General features: G+C 41.7%; 1 long non-coding RNA gene across 1 annotated transcript; it reads left to right on the plus strand.

Annotated features, from left to right (window-relative positions):
* The first annotated feature begins 711 nt into the window (after positions 1 to 711).
* Positions 712 to 13,601, plus strand: LOC147996119 (uncharacterized). The gene is made up of 2 exons (XR_015677907.1): positions 712 to 839; positions 13,167 to 13,601. It is a non-coding gene; the product is annotated as an uncharacterized LOC147996119 (long non-coding RNA).
* Positions 13,602 to 20,311: the final 6,710 nt, after the last annotated feature.

The following is a 20,311-nucleotide window of genomic DNA, read 5'->3' on the forward strand; positions in this document are numbered from 1 at the left end:
ATGTACACACCCACACAGACATGCATCCACATATGCATACATATATAATACAAACACAATGAAGAAATATTTAAAATACATGTATTTTCTTGCCTCTCTCTCTCTCTCTCTCCGTGTGTGTGTGTGTGTGTGTGTGTGTGTGTGTGTGTGTACATGTGTGTGTGTTTATGGAAATAGATGGACATACATTGGAGCATTTAGATGTGTGTTACTGTCTCTTGTGTTGTTAAGCTAGTTGTTCAGATGCAGGATTACTAGGGCAAAGGTAGAAACATCCTCAGGACCTTTTATAGAGGCTGACAGATTGCTTTCTCAAGACATGACTTCCAGAGCCACTAGCAAATCCCAACAGGACAAGTACGTGACGCAACTCTGGTGACCCAGATCAGAGCATCATTCAACCATCTTCAAAGAAGCATCTCCTTGCACGGAAGAGTAGAGACCCACAACGGGGCAGTGTTCAGAGAGTGAGCCTGTGTCACACCTTTCTCCCCAAGGCTCAGTCAGGCATCTATGTGGAAGAAGAGGCAGAAAAATTTTAAGAGCCAGAGGTGTTGGACAACTCCAAGAAAACCCCATCTTCCAAAAACAACAAGGTTAATTAATGCCCTTGTGAACTTACAGAAACTGTGAAAGCAGGCAGAAGTTAAAGCCAGACTAAATCCCAACGTGAATGCAAGCCGCCACCTTTAACCCACAAGGACTATGCAACTGAGAGCTGCTGGCAGAGAGAAAAATCAATCTTCTTCCATGGAGCGGCACTGAATATATCAATCACACTGCAGGACAAAAATCTTACGCTCAGACAAGACCTACTGTCCAAGAAGACAGACTCCATGGTACCTTGTTAATGTCGTGTGCTTTTTTGTTTGCTCAGTTGGTTTTTTTATATTTACTTGTTATTTGAGAGAGAGAGAGAGAGAAAGAACATGAAGTTGGAGTGGGGAACTGGGAGGAGGTGGGGGAGGGGAAAGAATATGAGCAAAATATATTGTATGAAATATTTTTAAAAGGAATACAGAAGAAAAAAGGAGAACATTTCTGATTTAATCTGAAAATAAACATCTAAGATGAAAAATTATTTTTGCTTTAAGCTAAAAGTTACTTTACATACTTTTTGCATGTCTGTAATATTTTACAATTTATTTTTCTATTGGATATTTTCAATTACATTTCAAATGTTATCCCTTTCCTAGTTTCTTGTCCATAAACCTCCTATCTTATCCCCTCTCCCCCTTCTTCTATGAGGGTGTTCCCCCACCTATCCAGCCACCCCTCCCTGCATCCCCAACCCTGACAGTCCCCTAAACTGGGGGATGCAGCCTTGGCAGGATCAAGAACTTCTCCTCCCATTGATGCCCAACAAGGCCATCCTCTGCTACATATGTGGCTGGAGCCATGGGTCTGTCCATGTGTACTCTTTGGATGGTGGTTTAGTCCCTGGGAGCTCTGATTGGTTGGTATTGTTGTTCTTTTTTTTTTTTTTTATTAACTTGAGTATTTCTTATATACATTTCGAGTGTTATTCCCTTTCCCCGTTTCCGGGAAAACATCCCCCTCCCCCCTCCTCTTCCTTATGGCTGTTCCCCTCACAACCCTCACCCTATTGCCGCCCTCCCCCCATAGTCTAGTTCACTGGGGGTTCAGTCTTAGCAGGACCCAGGGCTTCCCCTTCCACTGGTGCTCTTACTAGGATATTCATTGCTACCTATGGGGTCAGAGTCCAGGGTCAGTCCATGTATAGTCTTTAGGTAGTGGCTTAGTCCCTGGAAGCTCTGGTTGCTTGACATTGTTGTACTTTTGGGGTCTCGAGCCCCTTCAAGCTCTTCCAGTTCTTTCTCTGATTCCTTCAACAGGGGACCTATTCTCAGATCAGTGGTTTGCTGCTGGCATTCGCCTCTGTATTTGCTGTATTCTGGCTGTGTCTCTCAGGAGCGATCTACATCCGGCTCCTGTCGGTCTGCACTTCTTTGCTTCATCCATCTTGTCTAATTGGGTGGCTGTATATGTATGGGCCACATGTGGGGCAGGCTCTGAATGGGTGTTCCTTCAGTCTCTGTTTTAATCTTTGCCTCTCCCTTCCCTGCCAAGGGTATTCTTTTTCCTCATTTAAAGAAGGAGTGAAGCATTCACATTTTGATCATCCGTCTTGAGTTTCGTTTGTTCTAGGGATCTAGGGTAATTCAAGTATTTGGGCTAATAGCCACTTATCAATGAGTGCATACCATGTATGTCTTTCTGTGATTGGGTTAGCTCACTCAGGATGATATTTTCCAGTTCCAACCATTTGCCTACGAATTTCATAAACTCGTTGTTTTTGATAGCTGAGTAATATTCCATTGTGTAGATGTACCACATTTTCTGTATCCATTCCTCTGTTGAAGGGCATCTGGGTTCTTTCCAGTTTCTGGCTATTATAAATAAGGCTGCAATGAACATAGTGGAGCAGGTGTCTCTTTTATATGTTGAGGCAGCTTTTGGGTATATGCCCAAGAGAGGTATAGCTGGATCCTCAGGCAGTTCAATGTCCAATTTTCTGAGGAACCTCCAGACTGATTTCCAGAATGGTTGTACCAGTCTGCAATCCCACCAACAATGGAGTGTTCCTCTTTCTCCACATCCTCGCCAGCATCTGTTGTCCCCTGAGTTTTTGATCTTAGCTATTCTCACTGGTGTGAGGTGAAATCTCAGGGTTGTTTTGATTTGCATTTCCCTTATGACTAAAGATGTTGAACATTTCTTTAGGTGTTTCTCAGCCATTCGGCATTCCTCAGCTGTGAATTCTTTGTTTAGCTCTGAACCCCATTTTTTAATAGGGTTATTTGTTTCCCTGCGGTCTAACTTCTTGAGTTCTTTGTGTATTTTGGATATAAGGCCTCTATCTGTTGTAGGATTGGTAAAGATCTTTTCCCAATCTGTTGGTTGCCGTTTTGTCCTAACCACAGTGTCCTTTGCCTTACATAAGCTTTGCAGTTTTATGAGATCCCATTTGTCCATTCTTGATCTTAGAGCATAAGCCTTTGGTGTTTTGTTCAGGAAATGTTTTCCAGTGCCCATGTGTTCCAGATGCTTCCCTAGTTTTTCTTCTATTAGTTTGAGTGTGTCTGGTTTGATGTGGAGGTCCTTGATCCACTTGGACTTAAGCTTTGTACAGGGTGATAAGCATGGATCGATCTGCATTCTTCTACATGTTGCCCTCCAGTTGAACCAGCACCATTTGCTGAAAATGCTAGCTTTTTTCCATTGGATGGTTTTGGCTCCTTTGTCAAAAATCAAGTGACCATATGTGTGTGGGTTCATTGCTGGGTCTTCAATTCTATTCCATTGGTCTATCTGTCTGTCTCTGTACCAATACCATGCAGTTTTTATCACTATCGCTCTGTAATACTGCTTGAGTTCAGGGATAATGATTCCCCCTGAAGTCCTTTTATTGTTGAGGATAGCTTTAGCTATCCTGGGTTTTTTGTTATTCCAGATGAATTTGCAAATTGTTCTGTCTAACTCTTTGAAGCATTGGATTGGTATTTTGATGGGGATTGCATTGAATCTGTAGATTGCTTTTGGTAAAATGGCCATTTTTAGTATATTAATCCTGCCAATCCATGAGCATGGGAGATCTTTCTGAGGTCTCCATCTTCTGGTGACCATCTTCTGAGGTCTTCTTCAATTTCTTTCCTCAGTGTCTTGAAGTTCTTATTGTACAGATCTTTTACTTGCTTGGTTAAAGTCACACCGAGGTACTTTATATTATTTGGGTCTATTATGAAGGGTGTCGTTTCCCTAATTTCTTTCTCGGCTTCTTTCTCTTTTGTATAGAGGAAGGCAACTGATTTATTTGAGTTAATTTTATACCCAGCCACTTTGCTGAAGTTGTTTATCAGCTTTAGTAGTTCTCTGGTGGAACTTTTGGGATCACTTAAATATACTATCATGTCATCTGCAAATAGAGATATTTTGACCTCTTCTTTTCCGATCTGTATCCCCTTGATCTCCTTTTGTTGTCTGATTGCTCTGGCTAGAACTTCAAGAACTATATTGAATAGGTAGGGAGAGAGTGGGCAGCCTTGTCTAGTCCCTGATTTTAGTGGGATTGCTTCAAGTTTCTCTCCATTTAGTTTAATGTTAGCAACTGGTTTGCTGTATATGGCTTTTACTATGTTTAGGTATAGGCCTTGAATTCCTATTCTTTCCAGGACTTTTATCATGAAGGGGTGTTGAATTTTGTCAAATGCTTTCTCAGCATCTAATGAAATGATCATGTGGTTCTGTTCTTTCAGTTTGTTTATATAATGGATCACGTTGATGGTTTTCCGTATATTAAACCATCCCTCCATGCCTGGGATGAAGCCTACTTGATCATGGTGGATGATTGTTTTGATGTGCTCTTGGATTCGGTTTGCCAGAATTTTATTGAGTATTTTTGCGTCGATATTCATAAGGGAAATTGGTCTGAAGTTCTCTTTCTTTGTTGGGTCTTTCTGTGGTTTAGGTATAAGAGTAATTGTGGCTTCATAGAAGGAATTCGGTACTGCTCCATTTGTTTCAATTTTGTGGAATAGTTTGGATAATATTGGTATGAGGTCTTCTATGAAGGTTTGGTAGAATTCTGCACTAAACCCGTCTGGACCTGGGCTCTTTTTGGTTGGGAGACCTTTAATGACTGCTTCTATTTCCTTAGGAGTTATGGGGTTGTTTAACTGGTTTATCTGTTCCTGATTTAACTTCGATACCTGGTATCTGTCTAGGAAATTGTCCATTTCCTGAAGATTTTCAAGTTTTGTTGAATATAGGTTTTTATAGTAAGATCTGATGATTTTTTTGAATTTCCTCTGAATCTGTAGTTATGTCTCCCTTTTCATTTCTGATTTTGTTAATTTGGACGCACTCTCTGTGTCCTCTCGTTAGTCTGGCTAAGGGTTTATCTATCTTGTTGATTTTCTCAAAGAACCAACTTTTGGTTCTGTTGATTCTTTCTATGATCCTTTTTGTTTCTACTTGGTTGATTTCAGCTCTGAGTTTGATTATTTCCTGCCTTCTACTCCTCCTGGGTGTATTTGCTTCTTTTTGCTCTAGAGCTTTTAGGTGTGCTGTCAAGCTGCTGACATATGCTCTTTCCTGTTTCTTTCTGCAGGCACTCAGCGCTATGAGTTTTCCTCTTAGCACAGCTTTCATTGTGTCCCATAAGTTTGGGTATGTTGTACCTTCATTTTCATTAAATTCTAAAAAGTTTTTAATTTCTTTCTTTATTTCTTCCTTGACCAGGTTATCATTGAGTAGAGCATTGTTCAATTTCCACGTATATGTGGGCATTCTTCCCTTATTGTTATTGAAGACCAGTTTTAGGCCGTGGTGGTCCGATAGCACGCATGGGATTATTTCTATCTTTCTGTACCTGTTGAGGCCCGTTTTTTGACCAATTATATGGTCAATTTTGGAGAAAGTACCATGAGGAGCTGAGAAGAAGGTATATCCTTTTGCTTTAGGATAGAATGTTCTATAAATATCCGTTAGGACCATTTGGCTCATGACTTCTCTTAGTCTGTAGTTTAATTTCTGTTTCCATGATCTGTCCATTGATGAGAGTGGGGTGTTGAAATCTCCCACTATTATTGTGTGAGGTGCAATGTGTGTTTTGAGCTTTAGTAAGGTTTCTTTTACGTATGTAGGTGCCCTTGTATTTGGGGCATAGATATTTAGGATTGAGAGTTCACCTTGGTGGATTTTTCCTTTGATGAATATGAAGTGTCCTTCCTTATCTTTTTTGATGACTTTTAGTTGGAAATTGATTTTATTCGATATTAGAATGGCTACTCCAGCTTGCTTCTTCTGACCATTTGCTTGGAAAGTTGTTTTCCAGCCTTTCACTCTGAGGTAGTGTCTGTCTTTGTCTCTGAGGTGTGTTTCCTGTAGGCAGCAGAATGCAGGGTCCTCATTGCGTATCCAGTTTGTTAATCTATTTCTTTTTATTGGGGAGTTGAGGCCATTGATATTGAGAGATATTAAGGAACAGTGATTATTGTTTCCCTTTATATTCATATTTGGATGTGAGGTTATGTTTGTGTGCTTTCATTCTCTTTGTTTTGTTGCCAAGACGATTAGTTTCTTGCTTCTTCTAGGGTATAGCTTGCCTCCTTATGTTGGGCTTTACCATTTATTATCCTTTGTAGGGCTGGATTTGTAGAAAGATATTGTGTAAATTTGGTTTTGTCATGGAATATCTTGGTTTCTCCATCAATGTTAATTGAGAGTTTTGCTGGATACAGTAACCTGGGCTGGCATTTGTGTTCTCTTAGGGTCTGTATGACATCAGTCCAGGATCTTCTGGCCTTCATAGTTTCTGGCGAGAAGTCTGGTGTGATTCTGATAGGTCTGCCTTTATATGTTACTTGACCTTTTTCCCTTACTGCTTTTAATATTCTTTCTTTATTTTGTGCGTTTTGTGTTTTGACAATTATGTGACGGGAGATGTTTCTTTTCTGGTCCAATCTATTTGGAGTTCTGTAGGCTTCTTGTATGTCTATGGGTATCTCTTTTTTTAGGTTAGGGAAGTTTTCTTCTATGATTTTGTTGAAGATATTTACTGGTCCTTTGAGCTGGGAGTCTTCACTCTCTTCTATACCTATTATCCTTAGGTTTGATCTTCTCATTGAGTCTTGGATTTCCTGTATGTTTTGGACCAGTAGCTTTTTCTGCTTTACATTATCTTTGACAGTTGAGTCAATGATTTCTATGGAATCTTCTGCTCCTGAGATTCTCTCTTCCATCTCTTGTATTCTGTTGGTGAAGCTTGTATCTACAGCTCCTTGTCACTTCTTTTGGTTTTCTATATCCAGGGTTGTTTCCATGTGTTCTTTCTTGATTGCTTCTATTTCCATTTTTAATTCCTTCAACTGTTTGATTGTGTTTTCCTGGAATTCTTTCAGGGATTTTTGTGTCTCCTCTCTATGGGCTTCTACTTGTTTATTTATGTTTTCCTGGAATTCTTTCAGGGATTTTTGTGTCTCCTCTCTATGGGCTTCTACTTGTTTATTTATGTTTTCCTGGAATTCTTTCAGGCATTTTTGCGATTCCTCTCTGTAGGCTTCTACTTGTTCTCTAAGGGAGTTCTTCATGTCTTTCTTGAAGTCCTCCAGCATCATGATCAAAAATGATTTTGAAACTAGATCTTGCTTTTCTGGTGTGTTTGGATATTCCATATTTGTTTTGATGGGAGAATTGGGCTCCGATGGTGCCCTGTAGTCTTGGTTTCTGTTGCTTGGGTTCCTGCGCTTGCCTCTCGCCATCAGATTATCTCTAGTGTTACTTTGTTCTGCTATTTCTAACAGTGGCTAGACTGTCCTATAAGCCTGTGTGTCAGGAGTGCTGTAGACCTGTTTTCCTCTCTTTCAGTCAGGTATGGGGACAGAGTGTTCTGCTTTTGGGCGTGTAGTTTTTCCTCTCTACAGGTCTTCAGCTGTTCCTGTGGGCCTGTGTCTTGAGTTCACCAGGCAGCTTTCTTGCAGCAGAAAATTTGGTCTTACCTGTGGTCCTGAGGCTCAAGTTCGCTCATGGGGTGCTGCCCACGGGCTCTCTGCAGCGGCAGCAATCAGGAAGACCTGTGCTGCCCCTTCCGGGAGCTTCAGTGCACCAGGGTTCCAGATGGTCTTTGCCTTTTTCCTCTGGCGTCCGAGATGTGTGTGCATGGAGCAGTCTCTTCTGGTTTCCCAGGCTTGTCTGCCTCTCTGAAGGTTTAGCTCTCCCTCCCACGGGATTTGGGTGCAGAGAACTGTTTATCCGGTCTGTTTCTTTCAGGTTCCGGTGGTGTCTCAGGCAGGGGTCCTGCCGCTCCTGGGCCCTCCCCCACGGGAGCCCAGAGGCTTTATACAGTTTCCTCTTGGGCCAGGGATGTGGGCAGGGGTGAGCAGTGTTGGTGGTCTCTTCTGCTCTGCAGCCTCAGGAGTGCCCACCTGACCAGGTGGTTGGGTCTCTCTCTCACCGGTATTGTTGTTCTTGTGGGGTTGCAAATCCCTTCAGCTCCTTCAATCCTTTCTCTAACTCCTCCACTGGGGACTCCATTCTCAGTTTAATGGTTGGCTGTGAGCATTCGCCTCTGTATTTGTCATGCTCTGGCAGAGCCTATCAGGAAGCAGCTATATCAGGCTCCTGTCAGCTTGCACTTCTTGGCATCAGCAATATTGTCTGGGTTTGGTGGCTGAATGGATATGGGATGGATCCCCAGGTGGGGCAGTTTATGGCCTTTCCTTCAGTCTCTGCTCTAAACTCTGTCTCCATAACCCCTCCTATGGATATTTTTCCCCTTTTAAGAAGGAGTAGAAGCATCCACATTTTAGTCATCCTTCTTCTTGAGCTTTCTGTGATCTATGGATTGCATCTTGGGTAATTCGAGCTTTTGGGTTAATATCCACTTATCATTGAGTGCATACCATGTGTGTTTTTCTGTGATTGGGTTACGTCACTCAGGATGATATTTTCTAGTTCAATCCATTTGCCTAAGAACTTCATGAAGTCATTGTTTTTAATAGCTGAGTAGTACTCCACTGTGTAAATGTACCACATTTTCTGGATCCATTCCTCTGTTGAGGAACATCTGGGTTCTTTCCAGCTTCTGGCTATTATAAATAAGGCTGCTATGAACATAGTGGAGCATGTGGCCTTGTTATATGTTGGAGTATATTTTGAGTATATGGCCAGGAGTGGTATAGCTGGGTCCTCGGGTAGTAATATATCCAATTTTCTGAGGAACCACCAGACTGATTTCCAGAGTGGTTGTACTCAGCTTGCAATCTCATCAACAATGGAGGAGTGTTCCTCTTTCTCCACATCCTCACCAGCATCTCTTGTCACCTGAGTTTTTGATCTTAGCCATTCTGACTGGGGTGAGGTGGAACCTCAAGTTTGTTTTGATTTGCATTTCCCTGATGACTAAGAATGTTGAACATTTCTTTAGTTGTTTCTCGGTCATTCAATATTCCTCAGTTGAGAATTCTTTGTTTAGCTATGTACCCCATTTTTTAATAAGGTTATTTGATTCTCTGGAGTCTAACTTCTTGAGTTCTTTGTGTATATTGGATATTAGCCCTCTATTGGATGCAGGATTTGTAAAGATCTTTTCCCAATCTTTTGGTTATTGTGTTGTCCTAATGACAAAACAATACAGAAGCTTTGCAATTTTATGAAGTCCCATTAGTCATTTCTTAATCTTAGAGCATAAGCCACTGGTGTTTTTTTTTTCAGGAAATTTTCCCCAGTGCCCATGTTTTCAAGGCTCTTCCCCACTTTTTCTTCTATTAGTTTGAGTATATCTGGTTTTATGTGGAGGTCCTTGATCCACTTAGACTTGAGCTTTGTACAGGGCAATAAGAATGGATTGATTTCCATTCTTCTACATTCTGACCCCCTGTTGAACCAGCACCATTTGTTGAAAATACTATCTTTTTTCCACTTGATAGTTTTAGCTCCTTTGTCAAACTTATAAACAATTTTTAAAGTATTAATGTGCTGTTTAACAGTCAAGCGTGGAACAAGTACTTTAAAATGTGACCTTTGGGTTTGATTTAATGGAATGGTTCATATTCACAAAGAAAGGAGAGAAAAAAAGTTTTGAACTTGGCATATATGTATTTAAAGTATGCAACATATCATATGTTCACAAAATTATGAAATTGCACAAAAAATTAACATTAATAACACCTATATTAAAATTTTTATTGAAGGCAATACTTCCTGTTTCATTGGAGGGGTACTTTCATTTCTAATTACTTATTTTTGACAGGATCTCTAACTTTTAACACTTAGTGCAGCCAAGGATGACCTCTGAACTGACCCTTAGGCTCCACCACCTGCATTTCTGAGACTACAAGCACAAGACAAGGTTCCCAGCTTACGGAGTGTTGGGAATCTAATTCAAGGCTTCATCCATGTTAGACAAGACACTAACTGAACTACAACCCTAGTCCCAAGGCTGACTTTAAATATGGTCCATCAAACCCTCACATAGGCTAATTCTTTACTCTTTCTTTTTCTTCCTCTGGGAGACATCGGGTGATTTTGTTCCTGCACACTTCGCACTCTGCCCATTGCCAACAGCGAAATGCTCAGGTTCAGACATAAGACTAACTATAAATTATAAATGGCTGCTGAGTCCTTTTAGTATGTACATATGTAAGCATATATTTATGTAGTGTTCTTATATGGATATATAATATATGACCGAGAGAGGGGACGATACAGATAGATATAAAATAACAAACTACAGATACAGGATTGGTATCACTGTCTTCTTTGCAGAGAGGAGGCATATAGCAAAACTCATACAGTTTATGCCACAGATATTCTCTATTACTTACAATAATCTGAGAAAATAGGAACTGCTATTATCCACAGACTCTCAGGGGACACTGATGCTCAAGAAAGTGAGGGAGCCCACTAAACAGTGGAGTCTAGATATGGCCAAGCAATGGAGCCCAGCCTCAGCCTCTAGATTTTCTTCCTTCCATGGTGTTAGTAGTGGATTCTAGGACCTGGGCTGGGCTACCAAAGTGCCTCTTGCCCAAGAAGTCAGACATGGGTTGCTATATTTCATAAACAACAATATAAGATACACAGTTAAAATTTAGCAGTGAGTAATCTTTCTATATGAGAGTATCCCAACAGTAAATAAGACATGCTTACATTAAAAATCATCCATTATTTGCTGAATTTCAAATTTAAATGTGCTATATTTTTATCTGGCAATCTGAGGTTCCATCTCACGGTAATATAGTATCTGGATTATGTGCTTTTTTTAGGAAAAGAAAAGTAATTCTGTGTTAAAGAAGGAATAGACATAAGGACCCAGCCTGTCCCATAGACAAAATCCCCACTACCCAGCAGCTTGCTGGTAGAGGAGGGCCCACTACAGGCTTCCTCCCTCAGGCTTCACAAACCTTTACCAGTATGTGTAGGATGAGACCTTCTGACCTTCAGCAAAGAGAACAATACAAAGAATCAATGAAACAGAGTGTTGGTTCTTTTTTAAAAAATCAGTAAAATTGGCAAACCTTATCCAATCATGTTGATCAATGGAATTGAATTGAAGACCCTGACAGAAACCCACACACATTTGGACACTTGGTTTTTTATAAAGATGGCAGAAATACACAGTGGGGGAAAAAGGCAGTATCATCAACAAATGGTATTGTCAAACTGGATGTGTGCATGAAGAAAAGTCCAAACAGATCCATGTTTGCCACTCTGAACAAAACTCAGCTTCGAACAGATCAAAGACCTCAACATACAACTAGATAAGCACTAGACCTGATAAAACATAAAGTGTGGAATATCCTTGAATGCATTAGCACAGGGAAAGGCTTTCTGAGCAAACCGCCATTTGCACGGGCTCTAAGATCAACAAGTAATAAATAGGACCTTGTAAAAGCAAAGGACACCATCATTCAGACAAAGTGGCAGCCTGTAGAATGGGAAAAGATTTTTATCAACTACTCATTGGATAGAGGGCTAAAACCTGAAGTATATAAAGAACTCAATAAACTAGAATTTTTTTAAAATCAAATTAAAAAAAATAGGGCACACATCTAAACAAATGGCTGAGAAGCACTGAAGGAAATGTTTAACATCCTTAGCCATCCGGGAAATGCAAACAAAAAGGTTCCACCTTACACCTTACCTATCAAGGTGTAATGGCCAAGATTAAACACAAGTGACAGCTCATGCTGGCAAGGCTGTGGAATAAGGGAGACACTAATCAATTGCTGGTGGGAGTGCAAACCTGGATAGCCACTATGGAAATCTATCTAGATTTTCATTTGGAAGTAGTTATCAGTTGGAGATAGCTTCTAGATTAGAGATGGAGGCATGTGTCCACTTTTCTTTTCAGCTCTAGAACTCTGCCTGATATGGGCACTGTGCATGCTGCCCAGGCTATAATCTTTGGTCCTGTTGTATTTAAAGGGTTTCTTTCCTTGGCTATCCATCTTGTTGTACTCTAAGTCTTAATCAGACTCAATCTCTTTACAATTAAAGCCAGAAAATGCAGAGACCCATTACTGCTCAAGATACTGAGAAAAAGTGACAGTCCCGTCCTTATGGGACTCCCTCAATGGTTCTAGGAACATTGAGGAAGAGGGGGTAGATCAGCATAGAGATAGAAAACAAAAAGCTGTGAAATTCTATCCAGTGCAATCATGGTATCACATGGACTCCAGCAGGATCTGCATAATACTGGTCCTTTTGACAGTCAATCACAGATAAAGGGGCAGCCCAATAACCTCTACTCCTCCATACTAAAATATGACCCACTGATGGATTCTGGGGAAGGCTCAGATGTCCTCAGAAGTTACTCACCATGCTCTAACAAATAGTATCAAATCCATAGTCATGGACAGCCCTAGTTAAACACAGCACATCACAAAACAAAGCAGAGACCTGAATGTGGGAAAGGTACTTGTGGTGAGGACTAGTGGGTTATGAAAAAAATAAGAGATAATGAAGGTAGTGATGATCGGTGTGTGTGTGTGTGCGTGTGTGTGTGTGTGTGTATGTGTATGTGCATGTGCGTGTGTGTGTGTGTGTGTGTATGTGTGTGTGTAACTGTCAAAGAACACCTCTTTTTCAAGAAACGCTTTCTTGAGTGTCACCTAAACCAGATAGACAATATGATTTTGTTTTGCAAAAGTTAGAAGCTGTTGACAGAGAGGAAGGGGAACCAAGTTAAATCAATGAGTATAGTTTTGTTTCTCTCCCCTTCAGCCCTGAAAGTGCCTTTAGCAGCTTGGTGGATAAGTGGAGTGACAAGTGACAGACTCTCAAACTCAAGTATGGTCACCTATGGTATCCTATGCATGATTTTCTTGAAGGTCGAGTGTATCTTAATGTAAAACACAGAATGGTCCCCATCCAGCACTCAGGACACACCTTCATTAGCCCAACTTGCTTGTGAGCTCAAAGGGTTTAATAGCCCCCCTTTGTGGGTTAACAATAGCAGGGCCAGTCCTTGATCTCTGAACTTGCAAATCTTTGTAAAATAGCATGATAGTATAGATAGAAGTTAGTTAACATATTCATAGAAAATTCGGAAGGAAACCTGTGAAGGCACATGTGACCATTCTCAAGTAACTAGTGACAACAGCAGAGTTGTTCTAGCTTTTGCTTTTGTTTTTCTTCTGTAGGACCTCACTCGGATGAACTCAAAATTTTATTTCTGTGATCAAGAAAGCAAAGGTATTGGTGTCTCTCGGCTCTTCAGTTAAAATATTCAAGTGGAATATTGAATTCATCATATGAAATTGAAGGGCAGAACTGACAGTGTCATCAAGAACATGATGAATCTGCAGATTCAAAAGAGAACTTCAGCTTCCTGCCCTTCTCCTCTGCCAACAAATAGCTTTGCTCTCCTCCAAGGAGGCTGCACTTCAGCAGACCAAGTCTCCATATAGAAGCCAATGACTGCACAGCATGCAAACTCTCCCAGGAATCACAATGTCATGATTAGACAGTCCCTCCATCAGAGTGTTCACATTGGTCTCCTGTACCCCAAAGAGTCCCACTGACCCTTTATACCTGATGACATCAAGACGAAGACACAATAAATAATATAAAACCAATTTCTATCCAGGAATTGGGTCACTATGATTGTCCAAGAGGAACAGGATCCATTCACAAAGTAAATGGTCTCTGAAGTGTATCATATAGGCCAGGCTAGCCTTGAACTTGAGGTTGCCTTCTGCCTCAGCCTTGAGACTTGGCATTTATAAAAGACTAATTTTTAAATTTGTACACTTATGTATTTATATTTTATCTATATGAGTATTTGTCTGTTTGCACATGGTTCGTGTGTGTGTGTGTGTGTGTGTGTGTGTGTGTGTGTGTTGCTTTCAGAGGCCAGAAACAGGTATCAGATACCCTAGAACTGGAATTACAGATGGTTGTGAGCCCCCATATGGGACTAGGAACTGAACCTGGGTGCTCTGCATGAACAGCAAGTGCTCTTAACAGCATCTCTCCAGCCCCAGGGGAACATGTGCCTCCTACACACATGGTACTGAAGATCACTGAAAACCTACAGTTTAACCCTGAAACTTTTACTAAAGGGTACTTCAAAGACTCGTGACACAATGCTATACACTAAAGCCTAAGATGATATTTCTTACATGGGCATTCCTAAACTTCCGTGTACATTGGAAATGTTTGAAGGGTTTGCTAAAGCACACGCTGTCACCCAAGTATGTTTGCACTAGGGACTGAAGATTCATCTTTCTCACAAGTTTCTCTGATGATGCTGATGTTGTAAGGACCATACTTTGAGAAGGGACATCAAAGGGAGTCGTGAGACTAATTAAGTAAAATTAAATAACATCAGTAAAGTGGCTACTTGTAACTTGAGGCTTAGTTCAGCAAGAGTGGTGACTTTATTTCATGAAGAGATCTATTTAATTTCTGCATCATAGTCAGCAATATTTCTAAGCATATGTTACCCTAAAGTCTACCTCTGTGTCCTTACTAATTATTAAGGGTGTGTTTTTCAAAGAAGCTTAACGAATGGCCCCCCAGGAGATTAGTAAAGTGCAGTGTCAAATGTGTGTTCTTTAATGAAAGCCAAAGCCAGAAGCAAAGGGCTCATCCTGACCTGGCTTCACTTTGCCACCATCTTATGCAAAGCAATGCAAGTCAAGGCCAAGTCAAGTGTCCTATGAGAAAGAAGCCATCAAAGCAGGCCGAAAAGACATAGAGAACTTTAACTATGTTTTCCTCTCCAAAACAACATGTTCTCTTTTTTCTTTGGTTCATTCAGTGTTTCTAACGGAAGTGAAATTCTTCTCTGGAGTCCAAGAAAGATTTATGACTGAAACAGAACAGATTTTGCCTGGCAGTAGGTGCATGCGCTGCCTGTTCTCTCTTACCAGGCCCAATTGCTTTTTTATTTTGCCCATACTAATATTAGACCCAGTTAATCATCGGACATTCCTTTTATTAGGTGAGGAGCTACATTCTTGAAACCGCTCTCAGGAAAACAATCCTTGCCTTCCAGACCACCCTGAGCTGTAGACTTGGGGTTTCGGCAATAGTTTCATTGCTAAGACATGTGGCAGACATTCGGGCAGCCTGCTCTTCAGCCTCAACCCCTTGGAAGTGGTTGGGGAACTTCCTCTTTTCTTGTACACTTGGCCCAAGGTCATTTCTTCTACAAACACCATGAAGGTGTTAGTACCACCAAAGTACCAGACTTTATTGTGTCTCTCCCTATGGGCAGAGCCACCTAGGAGAAGGGCAGAGAGCCACCAGAATAGGATGTATTCAATAGATTTTATTTGAAAGCACTAATTCAGACAAGGTAGAGCCATCTAGCTATGTACAAAATGCTAAACCATTATAATACACTCAATTTCATTTGTAATGTATCTCATTCTAATTGCTCTTTTATAGGTTAATTGCTAGCAAGTTAATGACCAATTTGCCCTAGAAACATTGGGAGCTAATCTCCAGAAGCTTCTCAACTCCTGGTGTGCATGAAGGACAGTAATGCCATAAGAATACCATGAACCTTCTCAGTTTCAACTTTGCTTTTGGAATAAAGCCATCCAATTTGCAGATCAGAACTTCAAAGTATGGTGGCTGGGGTCCCTCCTCACTCCTTCTAACTGGACCATGGTGATGAGCAGGATTCCTAACCAAAAGAAGGGAATACCAGAAGGTCACATAGACTCCTGAGGAGATGACAAGTGATGGAATAACAGAAAGTCAGGTCTTCCATGAACATGGGAAACAGTGTCAGGTACCTACATATTACCCAGTGTTTCCCATCCCTGATGGGTGACAATGTGAATCAGGAGTAAGAGGACAGGAGTAAATAAAGGTGGTGTGTCTCTCAGAAATAGTGATGCTGGTGGCAGTGAGCAAAGCCTCTGACTCACCGCTGTGCTACCCAAAATATAAAAATAAAATAAAATACTTGAGAGCCTTGAAATCGCAAGTGGGCAGAGAGCAGTTGGGATTCTAAACTTCTTCCAAGCTCAAGGGCCATGTACTCCCTCAGAAGGAAGTTCTTTATTAATAATTTCTCTCTGCTTCTATTATGGAGTTGGGAGGAAAGGAGACAGGGCAGAGGATGAAGGGAAGGAAAGGAAGAAGAAAGAAAAATGGGGAGGGGAAGGGAGAAGAGAGAAGAGAGGAGAGTAGAGGTAGAGGAGGGGAGGAAGAGGAGGGGAAGAAGAGGAGGGAGGGGCATCAGGGGAGGGGAAGGAGAGAGGTAAGAGAGGGGAGGGAGGGGAGGGACAGGAGAGGAGAGCTAGTTGCCCATATTATAATCACAGTAAAACAAAAAAGAAAAACAAACAAACAAAAGAAGGAATATGTTGCCAGCAAATCCTACGGGATTAAGCTTCACCAAACTAAGTTATAATTTGTATATCAATCTGAGACCTAAAACTGCTGACACACTTGAAAACCTCCTGAGTCTAGTCCCTAACACTCGGCCAACTAGACTCTTTAACTAGATCACAATCAGCAACTGTTTGTTGAGCCATGAGAACACTTAGGTATGCAGTATTAGCCCAGGCTACAGATCCCATGCAGGATCATTCCCACGTGGTGCCTCTGGGAGCCTGTTTTCCTCTCACTCCTTCTACCTAGCTAAGATGTGCTTTCCACTGCTCAGCCCTCCAGAGAAACTCCAGGACACTGATGTTTAGAATCCCTCTCCACCCTCACCCAAGAGACCAGGCAGAGATCTCTTGCCTGCTCTAGAACAAAGAAGCAGATGCCAGTCCCAGCCTCAGATTCATAATGGGACACTCGAAGGCCTTCCCTTCCTGCCTTCTGTTTACTAGACTCTCATTTGAACTGTTTCGCTCCATCTGTCAGACAGTCCAACCCTCCCACTCCCTTTCCTTTCTTTCCCCTTCATCCTGCCTTTTCATTCTTGTCTTTATATCCTCCTTTTTTCCTCCTTGGTTTTCTATCCTTCAAAGATGTACTTTAAAATCATGTGCATTCTCTCAAGCAGGTCAAAGACACTAGACCTAACATCCCCAGCACAGAGGAGAGATGCATACTTTCGGCACTGCAGATTATGAAAACTACACTCTGATTGACATGCCCAGCATACTCCTGGGGGGAAAATCCTTACAGACATTTGTGGAAGGCTCCAGCCTCTTAAGCTTCGTTTACATTTCATAGCTTTGACTGAATTTTCCTCAACTGTGTCTCCAAACATACTTCTCTGGTCCATAAACTGTTTCAGTGAAAACTTGGATTGCCTCTGATTTGATTCCTGTAACTGCAAGAGTCTGAGACAACCATTCATTTCGAAGCAAACCTCTCTATTCGAAAAACTTCCTGTGCCAAGTCTCTGTCAGGGTCCTCAATCACAGCCCTCTGATAATCATGGTGGCCTGCATCCTCCAAGAATAGCAGCTATGGAGAGCCTGCTTGCGGCTTCATCATAAACCCTTATTTGTTTATTGAACTATAGACAAACCAATATTAAGTTCCTACAGCCAAATCTGAGATGAACGCTGGTAACATTTGAGATTTTAGACTTCCTGACTATTCTTCTTCCTTTTTAATAAATTTTATTCATTTGTTACTATTTCTATTGGTGGGGATTATAATTATACTATTTCTACCTCCCATTTTCTCCTTTCAACCCCTCCCATTTGCCTCCCCCGTGAGCTTTCAAATACATGGTCTTTGAGTGTGTGTGTGTGTGTGTGTGTGTGTGTGTGTGTGTGTGAGAGAGAGAGAGAGAGAGAGAGAGAGAGAGAGAGAGAGAGAGAGAGAGAGAGAGGGAGAGAGAGAGAGACATCCAGACTCACAAGCAGTGCATGGGAAGATAAAAGTACAGCCTCAGATGTAGGTCCTTGTTTCTGCTGGTGTCTACTTCTGTCTTGCCATTGCTAGGATTACATGTGCAGTCCACTGCATCTAGCCTTTCGTGGGGAGATAAGGCTCCAAATTGAGGTCCTTATGATTGCAAGGCAACTTGCAGCCTTGACTTTTACTTGGTGCTAAATGATTATGGCATTTCATGATGGGAGCATCAGGGATATGTTTCAATGTCCTTACATCGTAGTATTGAGACAGCCATAAATGATTGTGAGACTGGCCACTCTCAGAGTCCTCAGGAATTACTGGCCCACTGCTTTGTGGAGTTTCACTTTGGAAATGATCAGGGTGGAACTGTAGCTATGATGCAGCGGGGCCTGTAAGAACACCTAAAACAGGGAGCTTCACTGGTAGGAAAGGAAATGGCTAGCTTTCATCTCCTTTGAAATGAGGAAATATACAAAGGTTCTGGAAGCCACCTATGGGAAGCAGTCTTTCTCTTAGGCCTTGAGCCAACACAAAGAATGCTCGGTTGGAAGCATTACTCAATTGTGAGTTTGGTCAAAGAACGGTTGTGGGCTGGAGGATGTTTTCTATTTTGTTTGGTTTGTATCTGGGTGGGCACAGGCTCCAGATGAGTTTCATGACACCAGCAGCCAGTTCACAATCCTGGGTGGTTTCTCTGAGGAAGAAACTCTCCAACCTGTCCTTATAAACTTACATTACAGTCTGTTTCACCTCAAACTTAATCACTTTGGCCTTATTTAGTCAGCATCTTGATAGGTTGAATTGAGTTCTCTGTACCTCTCTTCATGAGACAGTTGTGGTAAGCAGCTTTTCCATGCACACCTCATGCCTAACTGTAACTGATGGCGAGCACATCAGTGTGCAGTTCTCTGAAACATCACCTCCTGCCCTGGACTCCAGCCTCCCACTTCTCTTCCGGAAGATAAGATCTACAAACAGTAGCCTTGTTTAACTTAAACAAGCTTTCTGCCCTCAGCAAAGGGAAAAGTCCAGTAGGAAATCCGCATTTGCTGTTGGTGATGGCAGATAGGCACCGCCGATGACTCTAATTCTCAAAGCTGCTTACAGAACCGGAGCCAAGTTTCTGTCTCCCGGTAAGATCACAATGGGGAGGGGAGAGGGGTGTTTCTAGCAAAGCTCATTCCCTCGGGTCAGTAACAAGGGTTAGTGTTTCATTTCCTGAGGGACTTAGAAAATATGAACGGCTTTTGCTCTTCCCATACAAATATGGAAAATCTGAAAGTGTTCTTCTGAGATCCCATCATCCACCAAGCTGGACCAGTGAAGACCATCATGATTCAAAAAATCCCCAAATTATTCCATGAAAAACAAGTCATTCTATCATTCTTTCCTAGAATTTGACTTTATGATAACACTTTTCAGGTATTTGACTAACCCACATAAAAAAGTGCTTATGTATAAAGTAAGATAATCATATGTATTATAAACTATATAAGTATGACATACATTACATACATACCTAAACACAAACCTAAAATATACTCCATGAAACATAATTCATCCTTACTACATGTCATTGACTTTGATGTTTTATTTATCATTCCATTCTATTAAGTAGAGGTGTGTGGTTCAGCGGTGGAGAGCTGCCTGGCATAACTAAGGCCCTGGATTCAAACCCAGCTCCACACCACAACAACCACGAGCTGTGACTCATCAGACTGATTTTCCAATCCATGACCCAACCTATGAAGAGCACTCTGGAAGGAGAAAGGGGTGTATATATCATAATGCTACAAACCTCCCACTCTGGAAAACCAAAAACTTGCCCTTGAGGATGTCATTTGGTCAAAAATGTTCTCTCATTAAAATGCAAATAAACTATATTTATGAAATAAGTGTCCTGAGTCGTGTATTGTGTCGCATCTGACTTGTCATAGATTCCATCCCAGTGGAGAAGATGAATGCAGTTGGGAGTGGATGAGGAAGGGATGCTGATCTCAGGAAAGCTCTACGGAAGGGGTCTAGAAGACTTTAGGTGTTTGGAGTGCCTCTGAGCCTTAGGCTTTGGTCTCCTTCCCATACATACATGTAGCTAGTTCGTCCAGGCTGGTCTTCCCCAGGTCACCCCAGAGATCTCTAGCTGTCCCCTTCCATTCCTCATGTCCAGGGCAGGAATGGAAATTGCTCTGGGTAAGTGAAAGGGCTGATCCAGAACCTCAGGAGCCCCCTATGAATATAGTTCCAACTCTTTCCCTGTGTGACCTTGCCCCACGTTCAGGCATATTGGTCACATCTTTTCCAACAGGAAAACCCCATTGCTATCAGTGTCCCCAGGCTCTGGCAGCACTGACAGATAGCCCCTCTCTGGGTCCTTTCAGAGCACAGGCATAGATGTCCACCAGACAGCGGTGACAGGGCAGAAGCATCTGATCATGGTATACCCTGTATTCTTCACATCCTCCCATGCAGCCACCTACCACCTCTAAAACACAGTCCCTGACTG

Source organism: Rattus norvegicus, chromosome 2, assembly GCF_021556685.1.
Source record: "Rattus norvegicus strain SHRSP/BbbUtx chromosome 2, alternate assembly SHRSP_T2T, whole genome shotgun sequence".
Lineage (NCBI taxonomy): Eukaryota > Metazoa > Chordata > Mammalia > Rodentia > Muridae > Rattus > Rattus norvegicus.